Below are 9122 nucleotides of genomic sequence, written 5' to 3' on the forward strand. Positions count from 1 at the left end.
TGTATAAAAATCTGTGATACAGCCTAACAATTAATAGCCTACTGTATCCGTGAGTTTTCAGCCACAATATTTACCTACATGCACGTGATGAAACTGACTGATCACCTGACACCACTATCTATGGATTAACACTATCAATAATGCATATTCTGTGAAGCCTGCTGCTGCCACATTATAGAAGCTGCTGCATAAACATCTAACAAAGTTACCGGTTAGTTTATGAATCTATGAAAGATCTGTTACTTAAAACGAAATCTCGGAGTTACGATCGCGGAGCTTAATGTAAAGAGATTTCGTCGAGCTTCTTGCGGAGGCTGCTGCGAATTAACGATTTGTAGAAAAGATAGTACGGTTGCTTTTAGACAGAACGTGCGAGAAAACACACCATGGCGTCGAAAACACACCATGCCGACAAATAGCAATTAGACCGAACTAAACTTTAGTGAAAATATTTCACCGAGAATCGCATGGGAATTTCACGCCGATTTTTACAAATTTAGCTTATATCTGATGAGCATAAAAACTATTTGATAATTATAATAATTTAAAAGCTGCGCAATATTGAAAGCACATTAATGATGCCGAGAGCGCCCGCATGGATGTTTTCAATAATGGAATTTGAGGGCGAGTAAATTTATTAAAGGTCAACGAGTTTGATTCGCGTCGTGACGTGGAGCGCGTAATTCTTCTGTGTACTCTGCGCGCATACGCACAGCGAGTTAATGAGAGGCATCGGATGACATCAGCGTAAGCCCCTAATTGCACGATGTACGAAGAAGCAAATGAAAAATTATTTCGCATTTTTACGAACGGTAACTTTGTAACATCCGACGCGTGATCCGAATTCATACCCATAGAATCCCTGCTCGCTTACCGCCAGCCCCTCTTCATTCGCAATTGAGGCTAGCCGATTGCGAATTCGTATGATTTGGTGAAATTCGCCCGCGATCACGGGATGAACTCGAGCGTAGGCGGTGGCAGCGTGCAGCGTCGTAGAGCGGGGCTAGACGAATAGAAGCTATTGCCTGACAGCTACGGCTCGAGCGCTTATAGCGTCAGCTTGCCACCGACCGAGGATCCGCGGGGAATGCGCAACAGGACTTCATCGCCCCCGCCGCCGCCGCGTGTCAATCTGACGTGTGAAGCTGCTAACATTAGGATACTCTGGCGGAGGACGCTGTGGGGAAGGGATGCTGTAGGGAAGATGCTGTGGGGAGGGATGCTGTCGGAGAGAGGTGCTGTGGGGAGGGATGCTGTCGGGAGGATGCTGTCGGGAGGATGCTGTGATGGAGGGATGCTGTTGGAGAGGGATGCTGTAGGGAGGATGATGTACAGCATCTCTTCCCACAGCATCCTCCCTACAGCATCCCTCCCCCACAGCATCCCTCCCACAGCATCCTCCCTACAGCATCCCTCTCCAACAGCATCCCTCCCCCACAGCATCCTCCCTACAGCATCCTCCTTACAGCATCCCTTTCCCACAGCATCCTCCCTACAGCATCCTCCTTACAGCATCCTCCCTACAGCATCCCTCCCCTACAGCATCTCTCGCCCACAGCATCCTTCCTACAGCATCCCTTCCCCACAGCATCCCTCTCCCACAGCATCCCTCCCCCACATCATCCCTCTCCCACAGCATCCCTCCCCACAGCATCCTCCCTACAGCATCCCTCTCCCAAGGATGCTGTGGAGAAGATGCGGTGGAAGAGGATGTTGAGATGAGAAAGCTGTGGAAACGAAATTATGGGGGAGGATACTGAGGTGGGGATGCTGTAGAGACGCATGCTGTGGGGATAATGCCGTAGGGATCGTGCTGATGTGAGGAGTCCCTGAGTAGGATTCTGTGAGGGAAGGCTGTGGAAAAACTGCTCTAGGGGAGGAGGCTGTAGGAAGGATGATGTGGGAAAGGATGCGGAGATCAAAAAGGCTGCGAGTAGAATGCTGTGGGTGAAGATTCCGAGAGGAGAAGGTTGTGGGTAAACCGCTCTAACAAAGAAGGCTGTGGTAAGAATAAGGTGGATGAGGTTGTTGTCGAAAGAATGCTGTGGAGGAAGATGCTGAGACGAGGAAACTGTGTGGGAAGATGCTGAAACAAGAATGCTTATTTGTGTAAGCTGAGATGAGGACGCTGATGCAATGGTGCGTGCGGTCAGGCGTGAAGCTAAGGTGTGGAAGCGTCGGTGACTACGATCAGCACTACAGCTTCATTCACACGTGGTGAAGTCGGATGCGGTTCTCAGCCTCCCACATGAATCTCTCCGTGGGAGTTGTCGGCGTAATAGCTGGTTAGTGCGTGCTGGATTGGGAGACGCAATCGGCGAGACGAGAACGAGAGTCGGGATGAAGAGCTGGACGTTGCGTGTAGACTGGGCGATAGTGATTGCTATATATGGCAGACCCGCGAAATCGGAATAAATTCATATAAATGTTATAGCAGACAGCATCGATGAAGCTGCTGCTGTTTCTGATACTGCTGCTGCTACCTCTTTCTCTCTCTCTCGCTGCTGCTGCTGCTGCTGCGTCCCTCTCTCTCGCTGCTGCTGCTGCTGCTGCTGCTGCCTCCTCGCTGCTGCTGCTGCTGCTGCCTCCTCGCTGCTGCTGCTGTTGCCTCTCTCGGTGCTGCTGCTGCCGCCGCCGCCGCCGCCGCCGCCGCCGCCGTTGCTGCTACTGCTGCTGCTGCCTCTCCCGCTCTCTCGCGCGTCTGCTGCTGCTGCCTCCTCGCTGCTGCTGCTGCTGCCTCTCTCGGTGCTGCTGCCGCCGCCGCCGCCGTTGCTGTTGGTGGACCTCGATCCCGCTGCTGTTGCTGATACTGGTAATGCTCTCGTTGCTGTTGCTGTCGTTGTTGCTGTCGTTGCTCTCTGCTGTTGTTGTTGTTGTTGTTGTTGTTGTCGTTGTTGTTGTTGTTGTTGTCACTATTGTTATTGTTGTTGTTCCTATTGCTGCTGCTATACGATGGCGATAGCACTTGTGAAGTTCATTATGATCACAACAGCAAAACCAATATACCCATGACAATTATAGCAGCAAATGAAATAACCAGGCTCATAATGGTTTTTTCACAATATCTGTGACATGATAAACACAAGTGACGCGAAACTCTATCAGCGACGGAAAACGGTGTGGGCTGTACTCGACCTTTTCGACGTAGCAGGATATTGCATGACTGTGTTTTAACAAAGAATAGTCTTACATCTAGACATGTACGCTACTACTGCGCACTTATTAAACTTTGTTTGTTGTACCATAAAATCTACGTGAAAAAGTAGTGCGGTAGTAAAACAAAATTGCTTCACGGTTTTGACTACAAAAACACATTATGCGTGTTTTTTTCATTCGCAGCTCGAAATCACACTTTCATCTCCCGGGTTGTTACTACTTGTTTATTTTAATTTTATTTTATTAGTCCTTCAGGTGGCTGTTATCAGTATGAGTGTCTTTTTATTGCTGCGTCGCAGGCCGTTCATTTTTTATGTAAAATTAATTCGTACAAATATTTGCTTCAGTCGTAATATAATTATGCGCTCAACCTGAACAATAGTTTAGTGCAGAGCTCAGTTTTCGCTATATATAATACCGCGTAACGCAGAGCGAATGAATTTACACGCTAACGTTTTGCAGTATAGGTTTTCGTCTCGTAGCAAGTAGAATTTCGCTTCCATAACAGTTCATTGCTGTAAGAGCAGGACTTGAGCTGTATATTGTCCACTACGAGCGACATTCTGAGTGTTCTCTGCGGTGTTTAACACACATCGCACACGTGTCGCAGATGTTGAAGCACGCACGCAGCAAGCTAAATTCTGGCATTTATTCGTCTAAACAACGAATAATTGCTCGACCTCAAGAATATCAGCAAAAATTTGCATCTAATTAAAGAGGAAAGCACTTAACCGGTGCGTAACGGGCCATTGTTGATGGCCACTGCCGAGCTCTCGGGCGTAATGTTTCTCATTCAATTGATGTCCGCGTAATAGCATTTAAATTTTCTCGTTCTGACTTTGTCTGAGCGTAATTGTCACCAGCGAAATATTCATTACGGATTCATGTCTCCTGCATGCAGAGTCGAGCGACCGGCTTCACGGGGTTAGAGCATGTGCGTTTAAGTATTTATTATACGCGGCTGGACGAAAGAGATTTAAAATTTTAAATCGCGCATTCAAAGCGAATCTACTAATTGTGCTCTCTCAAAATAATGGATGCAAATACGAGTGAAATGGGATTGGTAGTTAAATGGTGGGCTTGCATCTCTAGAGGGGTTTCTGTAAAGAGCAATTAACACTGGTGCGGGAGAAGGGAAATCTGTGCTCTCAAACAATGGCAAAAACTTGTTGGGAGAGCATTCGCCGGCGCCTTTATGACTCATCTTTACAACTGCAGTGCTAACAGAAACTTGACCCAGAAAGACTGCGAGGTACTGGCGTTAGTTTTCCGTTTTATTCATATTTAAGGGCCGGTTAGGGTTCAACAGACACGATGAAGATGAGGAATGAAGTCGGGATTTTGTCTATCTCGAATCCGCCTCATAGCACTCAGTGTGCTTGACGCTGGGCTGTATAGAGAACGCGTAGGAACAATGTTTGCTCGTCGTAGTTGTCCTTCTCTCGTGTTTTGTTTGACGAGAGTCTATTGATTGATGGATGCTCTTGATTGAAAGTTTAAACCCTCTGCATTGATCACGTTCTATGTCGAGCAAAGTTGACGACATAGTTTGCGCGCGTTATATCAGTTGATGGAATTCATATTGTATTTTTCATTAGATTTGCTCTTGCGAATATATCCTGGCTGAGGTCTTGCTAGCCTCCGCTGTGCGCTTTATCACGAAGGCAAAACACACTGCTAGTACGAACTTATACGTATATTGGTGGTGATCATGCGGTTCGTGATACAAAGGTCTTTAATAGTCATCTGTCGTCCGTCGTGGCCAGAAGCAAGCAAAATTCGGATGAGAAGCACTGTCACGGTAGATCACTTACTCTGCAAACTACGAGAATGTTTGAAAATTGACAGCGTGTTTCCGAATATTTACCCCGTCAGAGTGTCATCAATCTGCCCTCAGTAAATCTCTACAGCCATTAGTTATAGCCATTCTCATTTCGATCTGGCCATGTATGTTTTATGGCGACGTTATATTATGATATCGGCGCGTCATGCGAAAACTGGCAAATTTTGCTGCTGAGGATTCATTCGCCTAGCCTCATCGTATTTCACACTCACCCACGCACTGCGTCCATACCCGTAGCTGTCCAGACCGTCCAGGTATGAAATGAAATATATAAACTTTGAAAATGTCTAAAAAGAGGACGGCAACACTGGGCAACAAATTGAAGCGATAGTTAATCAAGAAAAAATCGTAATGTTGGCAAGTAATAAATACTACTACTCGGATTAATCTAAGAGTTCCAACTTATCGGATTAACTATTTTTGTTCTTATCGATATAATCAAGTGGATCATATTAAAACAAAATAATAAAACCTAAAGTTGTAACTGGGGACCTATATAACGCAGCTGGTCAACTTCTGGATGATGAACTGAGTGATGAAAATATTTATTATTAACTGGGGAATCAATAAGAAAACAAACACACACACGCCATCCAAATACGTACATAACATGTCACTGCAATACGCAAACCCATTACAGCAATACACACGCCAATAATAGTTAAACATACGTACGTCATTTAAACCATAGGTCTGCTAACGAAGACTCTGTTAATGTGTGTGATCGTGCGTTCGTTCGTTCGTGCGTGCGTGCGTGCGTGCCTGCGTTCTCGTGCGTGCGTGCGTGCGCGTATGTGCGCGTGAATTTAACTATGACCGGAAGCGGAGGTGAATGTTCTCACCATCTGCTCATGTCGTAGCTCTTGTCTGCTATTTTGTGTAACAGTTTCGCAAGATGATTTCGGCCGTCACTGCGTTCGCAGCGCCACCGTGTGTTGTGGCGGCATCGCCACCGTGTTTTGTGGTGGCAGCGCCACCGTGTTTCCGTATTTTGTAGCGACAAAAGCGCCACAGTGTTTCCGTGTTTTGTGGCGGCAGCGCCACAGTGTTTCCGTGTTTTGTGGCGGCAGCGCCACAGTGTTTCCGTGTTTTGTGGCGGCAGCGCCACAGTGTTTCCGTGTTTTGTGGCGGCAGCGCCACAGTGTTTTCGTGTTTTGGGGCGGCAGCGCCACAGTGTTTCCGTGTTTTGTGGCGGCAGCGCCACAGTGTTTCCGTGTTTTGTGGCGGCAGCGCCACAGTGTTTCCGTGTTTTGTGGCGGCAGCGCCGCCGCTTATGCATAATTTTTGCATGTCGACGGGACGAAGCGTAATTACTGCCGGTTGTCACCGCGGGTCTTCTTTTCTTGTCTTCTCTACTGGGTGAGTCACTGTTTATCGAACGAGTCTTCTCCGTCTCTTTCACACGCTCGCGCAGCGCGGTGTCTGATGAGGTACGGCATAGATATACGCGCAGGCCGTGAGTGCAATCCATGCCACAGCTCCGTGTTTTATCCCCCCCCCCCCTTAGCAGCACGAAACTTAGTACTTAGATTTCGCAGTCTGTACGGGATATTTGAAAAGCTAACGCAATATAGCGCGTGTTTAGTCCTGGATGACGCGTACACATGTGAAACCAGGCCAGGACCGGTATGATGTCGGATCGCATGTGCAGTCTGTATGGGGAATGTTCTCGCGTTTTTCGTGTGCGTAGGCTCACGACTAGTCACGTTCTAGTGACGAGAGCCCTGGCGCAGGTGCGCACGCGAGAGAGCGGACGTGGCAATCTGACAATACGCGGCGAGGATGTGAACGTTATCGGGCAGACGTGAGTCGATGATTCAACACAAGCGTAACGGTGACAAAACGCGCGCGCGTGCGTGCGTGCGTGCGGACATGTGCAGCGTGTATTTGTATGCGTGTAGACGCGTATACGTGCGTTCGAGCTTGCGTTCATTCGTTTGCGCATGTGTCGGTGCGTGTCTCTGTGTGTACCCATGGGTGTGCGTGTGCGTATGCGTATGCGTGTGCGTGTGCGTGTGCGTGTGCGTGTGCGTGGGCCTGCGGCAGTCAATGTACGCGGGCTATAATACTAGAGCTAATAAGGGCCGTGATTGTAAAGCCAAAATTATGTGATAAACGTCTTTCGACGCGGCACATCACACACACACACACACAAACACACACTCAGTCACTCACTCACGCACACACGCACGCGTGCGGCAGTCAATGTACGCGGGCTATAGTACTAGAGCTAGGCCCTTATTAACGTTCACGTTTATTTTTAGTGCAATTTCTAAACATGTATAACAATAATTGAACTAGGCATCCATTAAAATTACTGCAGTTGCATTTACAGTAAATAAAGTGTAAAAAAAAGTCGTAAGATTACTTGAGTGCTATTGTTCGTATGATATATGGTGGTCAGTTATGCTAGACACGTGCTGTAATGTCTGCTGGTAGCAATAAATTCGACGGTGTCACGTAGTAATCGCATGAACGCATTAAAACGCGTTTAATCACATATTTATGTTCGTCAATAATTGCATTGCAGTAAATTTTCAGCGGTTTTCACAATTTAAATGCAGGTTGATTGATAATCATCGCCATGTCATAAACTAATTGCGAGCGAATTCCCTTCGACCAAGATAACATCGAGCGCCGAGCTTACACGAGACTTACTTGACGATCCCCACACGTCTTATCCCCCAAACACACAGTCACACGCATGTAGCATGTACGCACGCGTACACTGACGCACGCGTTCACGCGTAAACACACGCTCATACCCACGCGCGTACACACGGACACCGATGCATGCGCGCGCGTGCTCGCACACGCGCGCCACACACGCACGCACCCACGGCGTTGATGAAATAATGAGCCTCGCCATTCGAAGTTGGAATGACACCTGCCCACTAGCCGCACTGTGAGGAAGAGCGACAGTCGCGTGCCAGTGGCAGACATGCACTAGCTCCCACGCTGTCATGCCGCTGTCGCGTAGCTGTCAAGATGCCGAGAAAACCGAAATTACGTCGGGATTACTCATTCGGCAGGTGCATTACGGCATCAAATCTCACCTGGGTGAGTCACCCCGTGCTACCTTGCGGTGGCAGCGGTGGGTGATGTAGGCGGATCGTGCAATCATTTCGTGCAGACGAGAGAACATAACTATTGTGAAATCTCGCGCCGGTTAAAATATGGCGTATGATCTCACACAGTAGAGTTTTAGTATCGCACGATAAAGGTCATGTAATTAAACAACATACAGAGATGGACATATGGTATGGAGCTTTGCAGAAGCATGAAAATGGCATGAAAACACATACAGGAAATTTCATGGTATGAAACCAACCACATACAAGAAAGGACATGCTATGGAACAACGTATAATGAAGGATATGGTCTGAAAGCACATACAGGTAACGACATAGTATAAAATCAATACAGAGAAGTTCATGTTATGAAACCACATACAAGTAAATCCATGCTATGAAACCACGTACAGGATAAAACCTATTACACGATCAACACGATAGCTTCGAAGATTCACGCGAGGACAAAGTGGCGAAAACAAGCTCATTATGAATGCAAACCTTTGTCCAGACGCAGCAGGGCTAGTGTGTACTTAGTGTGCGCGGTTTCGCAAACATTGGGAAATATAATGCTGCCCGTTCAGAATAAAAAAAACCGCTTGACCTCGCGTGAAGAGAAATGGATTATTTTTCGCCATTAATGCATCACTTCTGATAAATTTCTGAAGAGCTTTATTCATCGCACCGTCAATGAAAATACCACTTTAGCTATTTCCGATGCAAGAAAAAAAGGTTCAAGGAATATTTTCATTGGAAATGAGGTCGGGACCGATAAAAAAATAAACAAATAACCGACGCTATTTCAAAGACTCTTCCCCGGCAACAAACGTCGATTGCGTCACTTTTTTGTGTCACATCTCTTTTCGCCGCCTTCGCTTTTTGTCGCGCTTTCACCATGGCGACTGGAACAGAGCACATTGTTTGCAAGCGGATTTGCATTATAGCTCATTAATTATTCCGCCATTGGTAAACACACACACACACACACACACACACACACACACACACACACACACACACACACACACACACACACACACACACACACACAC

Source organism: Priapulus caudatus, unplaced genomic scaffold, assembly GCF_000485595.1.
Source record: "Priapulus caudatus unplaced genomic scaffold, Priapulus_caudatus-5.0.1 Scaffold26, whole genome shotgun sequence".
NCBI lineage: Eukaryota > Metazoa > Priapulida > Priapulimorpha > Priapulimorphida > Priapulidae > Priapulus > Priapulus caudatus.